We start from the raw sequence: 7,097 nt of genomic DNA on the forward strand, positions 1-7,097 counted from the left end.
GTTTATAAAACTATAAATAATAGAAAACTTTCCACATTCTTTACTTAATAACAATAACATAAAATAAAAAAAGATTAGCATTTTATTGCTTTGACCTAAAGTAATAAAACAATTGCGCGGAATATTAATTTAAAAATGGCGACGCGAGCGCAATTACGATTGGCGAAAGAAATATTATATCGAGTCGTAAAATGTTTATATCGTAACGCGATAAGGGTTATTAGTGCAACAATATATAAACGCTTTACATTAATTATGTATTTATTTATAACGTTTAATTCATTTATTGAACTGTTTCTTTATGATCTCTTTTTTTAAATTATGCTTTTCAAACATACATGTTATATCATTAAAATGAGGACATTCAATCACAAAAAATATCTTAGATAAAGGATATACATGTGTGCAAATGACATGAGAACTTAAGAAGACGCAATAACGCAGCACACTGCAACATATAACTCCCGAGGGGATGTATGATTATAATTTTCTTATGTATATTTTCAGCTTCTCGCACATCTCTGAATAAGTTGACCAAGGCTTTGGTAATTCAATGTAGCTCAGGGTCCGAACAATAACGTTTTAGAAGGTTCATTTTTGTCCATTAATTTTCTGACAAGTAGTTAAAATCAAATAATTTTATGTTGTCAATTATCACTTAGCTGAAATAAAGCGTTGCACTATACCGGTAGACGTCAGGTTGCTATATCCAACCTACCAGCTACCAGACGTAGCTTAAAAAGACATAAAAAAACTAAAAATAAAAATGTTGATTTATACGGCATCAATACAGTGTTAGGCACATCCTTATCTATTCTGTACTACCCGAGCGATAGTCTGTATATTTACAATACAGAATTTCGGTGACCCATTTTTGTACTATACTTTAGTATAAGTAAAAATATTTAACATTAACCTAATGTATGACCAAAATTGACTAAACTAACAATAGCTAGTTGTAAGCCTGTACTTAACATTTGTATTGTTTTGTTATTGCTCACCAATTTGAAATATACAAACATTTTGAGTAAATTTCATATTATTCGCGAGTTATTAGTATGGTGAAATCATTGTTTATAACTAGACGAAGCCATCTTGTAGTATTTAAAAACCATTGACTCAATTCGTTAAGTGATCACAAAACTTTTGCCGCATCACCTTGATGGCTGGAAGTTTTCCACAGTCCGCTTCACTAGACATTTTTTAAGGAATCAACTCCTGGTGGAGATATTAACTGGGTATTATGACTTCCAATTGTTTAAAAAGAGAGCACATTCCTCCGTTAAAGACAGGCAATCAACTATAAAGGATGTCCATGGGCTGCGATGTCTGTCTTTGTGTACCCCCTATTTTAAAAAAACCCGTTTATACTAAGTTATACAATATGCATTTATTTCTAATAATTGAATGCATTATCAATGTTATTATTAGTCAACGTAGTATATTTCAGATTGGTGCTATTTTGTATGAAATTCTAACAGTAACATCGAGTCGGTAGTTAGCTAAGTATAATTCAAATTGTATGAAATTTGGGAGTCATACTCCAAGTCTCGACTCTGAACACACTAAATCTCTTTTAAATGTAGATGTAATAAATATACTATTTTTACAGCAAAAAAAAATAATTCCCGAATAATGCAATAAAAATCGAAAATTGTTTTAAGATCTCATTGAATTTTATGTAAATTGGTTTGGCTTGTACATTGTAGGCGTAATATAGGTACAAAGTAAATAAGTTTATTTATATAATAGTAGATCGTGATATAAACATTTGTAAATTGGATATCACTCTGTAAAAAGTATGTTATATAACTTATTGAATCAATATATAATATCTTAAAAGTAATTCATCTTATTTATTTACCTTTAAAAGCCATCCATCACAGCAGCTGAAGTTTCTCGTGTCTCTTAAGACTTTTTGGTTCAAATATACATTAAGTCTACAAAAAAAACTAGTGGCGCTATAACCCTTGGACTCTTGGTTTTCTGTTTGTTTCGTGATCATTTTGTATCTAACATGTAGGTGAGCAGCCTTCCTTACTCACGAAATTAAATGCGCACAGAGTTTAGCATTAGTTCCAGCCGGGGTTTGAACCTAAGGGATGAGACGCTAAAGCTACTGGGTTTTAAGTTTATTTAAATATGAAATGAAATTATGCAAGTGGATCTCCAGCGTTGTGGCCGATGGGAGATTGACGGAGCATGTTCCGACTTCAAACCCTGGGGTTCCTTTAAAGGCTGGGGTCCCACAAGGTCCCATCCCAGACCTTTTTTCTTTTGCATATTAACTACAAATTGCAGCTTAGCCATATTTATTACTATGTGGAGGATAGCACTGAGCCTCTTTACACTGGCCATACAGTTATTTCTCGGGAAGTGGGCGATCATTACAGTAAAGAACTGATGTCAAAACCGAAACTCCTCTACGAAACGTGGAGTCTCGGCCTGGGGAAGACTAAAGTTAGTCCAATTTAACCCCAAGAAAGCACAACTCGTTCTCCGCTAATACAACATCCTTTGTCGCCACTCCTCTCTTCGAAGACACTCTCTTAGTGGCTTTAAGTAGCCAAAACCAACAACAGAGTACTAGGCGTTGACATATCGGACGATGTTTAGGTTCGCAGTAATTTAAATACGAAATACTATCCGTATCACCTCGACGCCCGTCGTTCCACAACAGAGCGTTATTTAAGGTATTTTTTCCGCGCAGCACCACTATGTGAAACCACCTACCCAGTGAAGTATTTCCGAGCCAAAAGTAGTGTCGAGAAAAGAGCGTACCAATTCCTAAAAGGCCAACAACGCACTTGCCCTTTGGCATTGAGAGTGGCCATGGGCGGCAGTATCATTTAACACCAGGTGAGCCTCCTGCCCGTTTGACCTCATTCTATAAAAAAATATAAGGAAAATGTTAAGTACACAATGTCTATTAAGAAATTAATACGAAAATAAACAAAAGGCACACACTAGTATTTGACAATCCTTTTCATTACTAACATTATTCTACATATTTTAAATCTAAAATCCGAATATTGTAAATATATCTTGTCGATTCGAAACTTTTATTTAAATAAGTTCTTTGATTTGTTGGAAGAGTTTACCGTTTCGACGGGATGAACGTGTTTAATAGTTACGAAATTATGTATTTTCGTCATATTTCCAATGCTCTTCTGTGATCCGAGATGGAAAATAATACAACTGATAAAAAATCATTAACATCGGTCCACCAGGAGACTTAGTTTAATATTAGGTATATGAAATTGGCGTTTTGTCGTACTGGCCATTTTGACCTCAAATAGTTTTGCTTAGGAATTTCAAATTTGTACAGCTATTTACTCATGTATTTGTGCTTCGATGACCGTCATTCATTTGTTTTTTTCTGTTTGCATCACTCATTTTACAAAATGGAAAACTTAAAGTATCGCATTATTTACGAGTACGAGTTCCGCCGTGGCACTAGTGCTGCGGATTGGTCATGTTGCAAAAGAAAACACAGTTCGTTTTTGGTTCCAACGTTTTCGTTCTGGTTATTTCGACCTGCAGAACAAGCCCCGTGGACGGCCTGAGACCCAAGTTGATAATGAAGTATTGAAGGCTATTGTGGAAGCGGCTCCATCGCAAACCACGTCCGAGTTAGCTGCAGGCTGCGGTGTTAGTGATAAAACTGTTTTAATTCACTTGAAGCAAATTGGGAAGATTAAAAAAGCTTGAAAGGTGGGTACCTCACGAATTGACTGAAGCAAACCGGCAAACGCGCGTCGACTGCTGCGTGACATTACTGAACCGGCACAATAATGAAGGTATTTTAAACCGAATCATTACCTGTGATGAAAAATGGATCCTTTACTTAATCGGAAGCGCTCAGCGCAATGGTTGGATCCTGGCCAGCCAGCCAAATCCTGCCCCAAGCGAAACTTAACCCCAAAAAAGTTACTTGTAAGCGTTTGATGGACTAGTGCCGGTATTGTACATTGCAGTTTTCTCAAATCTGGCCAGACTATTACGGATGATGTCTATTGTCAGCAATTGCAAACCATGATGGAAAAGCTAGCGGCTGAACAACCTAGGCTGGTCAATCGCTCCACGCCACTGCTACTTCACGACTACGCTAGACCACACACTGCACAACAGACGGCTACCAAATTAGAAGAGCTTCAATTGAAATGTCTAAGACATCATCCGTACTCCCCGGATCTTGCTTCAACAGATTACCATTTTTTTTTCGAAATTTGGACAACTTCTTGCAAGGGAAAAAATTTAACTCTGATGGGGCAGTCCAAATCGCCTTCACAGATTTTATTGATTCCCGTCCGACTGGTTTTTTTAGTAAAGGGATCAATGAACTACCTATGAGATGGCAAAAGTGCATAGAAAACAATGGTTCATACTTTGATTAATTAAATATATTATATTTAAAAATATTCCACTTTTTGTTCCTCTCATACAAAACGCCAATTTCATATGTAAGGACCTAATGTATTATATACTATGAAAACAAATAAACTTAAGTGGAAATGGATGGGACACATTGCAAGAGGAACAGGATCGTAGAGCAAGAAAGTATTAAACCGGAAAGTATAAGATAATATGGATAGACCAGATTAAGGAAACAGGATTAAGGAATGGAATCTACAAAAAAATTGATGATGTATGAAATGTATGTATTTAATTTAATGTATGTGAAATAAAAGGATTTTATTATTATTAAGAGAAAATAGAAACATTGTTTTATAAATCTTTAAAATATATCCACAGAAGGATTACAGGATCACTCATAATTTTAGACTTTGTCTGTGAGTAGTTGTACTGTACTTGATTTTCAACATTACTTTAGCTTACCATACCTAAAGAAATCAGTGGGGCTACAACCTTTTTAGGTCTGGGCCTCAATTTCTGAAAATTATCTGTTTCATGATCATTTGCCAATATAAGGCAAGTAGATGATTAGCCATCTGTAACTGACACACGCCGACTTATTGAGTCTAAGGCAATTCAGTTACCTCTCGATTTTCCTTCACCGTTCGAGCGAATTTTAAATACGCACATATAAACACCTAAATTAGTAAGAATTGTGTGACCATATCGAATCACGAATGCTTATATAACAATTTAACATACACGTTACGGAATTAAACATTTTATATCCTCAAATTATTCGCTAAATCGCGAACCCTTTGAAATCCGAGACCCGTCAAAAATTCAGCCACACTCCACGTGTGTGTCATCTGGATTCGTTGCAGTTATAATTATGAGTAACTTTTTGACCGACGTCAAAGTACGCGGTATTTTGTGTATTTATTTAAAAAAATATTATGTTTAAAACCTTTCTCATTACTCGCTTGCTCTCTCTCCTCTTGACTTCGGCGGAGAGCGACCTATTTGTGAAGCGTAAGAATGGCTATAGTATAGGACTCTTGCGCTTGGACTTGCTCTTGCAGCATGGAGGGAACTAATACATCCTTGGAAGCGTTGCACCCGACCAAAGTCCCCTCCTACAAACCAGGGCGAATTGACCCATGAGACTATGGCTTCCATGCCAGATCCCGTTGTGGGCCGTAGCCCACCACCAGCAATCGCCTGAAGCAGCACGGTAACATTACGATGTTACCGTGTACTGCACATGGCCACAAAAAATCCACAGCGCCACCAGCAATCGCCTTAAGCAGTACACGGTAACATCGTAATGTTACCGTGCTGCTTCAGGCGATTGCTGGTGGCGCTGTGGATTTTTTGTGGCCATGTGCAGTAATAAGTCCCACATAAGCTTACAACACAAGGCAGTCGCGCCGCGTGTCGGTATGCCTTTCCATTTCACCGCGAAAAAAGAAGTGTCTTCAGCCTGCGATTCTTATACCTGGGGTCGTAGGTTCGACTGTGCAGCAATTAACTATCCGTCTACGATAATAAACACTCGCTCGTACGGTGAAGGAAAACATCGTGAGGAAACTGGGCACGCCTTAAACAGTCGATGGTGTTTGTCAGACACAGAAGATCGAACACCTATTTGTCTATTAGATGTGATCAAGGAATAGATACAGAAATCTGAGGCCCAGACCTAATGTAATAGCACCATAGCTCTTAGGTCGGGGATTCAAATCACTGCTGTACACAATATAATTTTTTAATTAAAATAATTTAATAAACCACAGACGCTTACGCTTACGCTAGTGTGTTTGGCAATTGCCCACTCTATAGAGCAAAGACAACTCGATATGTAAACCTCATTACTTAAATAAAAACTTTTAAATATAGTTTATGGTCTGTGGTTTCGTACAATTTAACAAATGTACACTAATTAGTTAATAACGGTTACGAATGATGATGACAGTCGAACGAGAAAGCACATTATGACTAAGTATTCATAATATTGTGGTAACTTAACAATTACTAAGTGATGATTTAAAAGTCCCGTAACCACAGTGCGGTAAAAAATAGACCTATATTTTACTGGTTATTATTAAATAGGTATTAACAGTGAAGGTTCAGATTTCTATGTAATGATCATATTTTATAAATCTTTTTTTCTTCTTGTTTATGGCTTTTATTTATGCCAACTGGGCACAATATACTTCGCCAGTGTCGTGTAGATGGAGAAGACACGAAGGAGATTGATCGGTAAAAATAATTAAGTTAATTTTGAATATGCACAAAAAAATAGTTGAAATTCGATTGTTAGTTTTGAGACAGCACAGACAACACAAATATGAGTAAAAGCATTATTAAATACTGTTTACTATTTATGAATAATTTATATATATTACACTTTAATTCTACTGCTATATATTTACATAAAAATCTACAATATGGACTAAACACAAACATTAACATACATTTAACACTTAAAGGACGGGGGACTTTAGGGTTTATAAATCTTATAGGCACATGTACTACTGACACTAGCCGTCAACTTGATCGAAGTTAAATACGCAAATAGAAGTCCCCGGGATCGAACCTATAGATCGATCTCAGTGATGAGAGTCGCACGCTATAGCCAGTAATGCTTAAAAATAGTTATCATCGTTTGTAGTTAAAATTATATTTTTGTCCCCAAAATGTGTCAGGACGTGTGTATCTTCTCTCGTTGTGTATCTATAACA

The sequence above is a fragment of the Pieris brassicae genome, chromosome 7, assembly GCF_905147105.1.
Source record: "Pieris brassicae chromosome 7, ilPieBrab1.1, whole genome shotgun sequence".
Classification (NCBI taxonomy): domain Eukaryota; kingdom Metazoa; phylum Arthropoda; class Insecta; order Lepidoptera; family Pieridae; genus Pieris; species Pieris brassicae.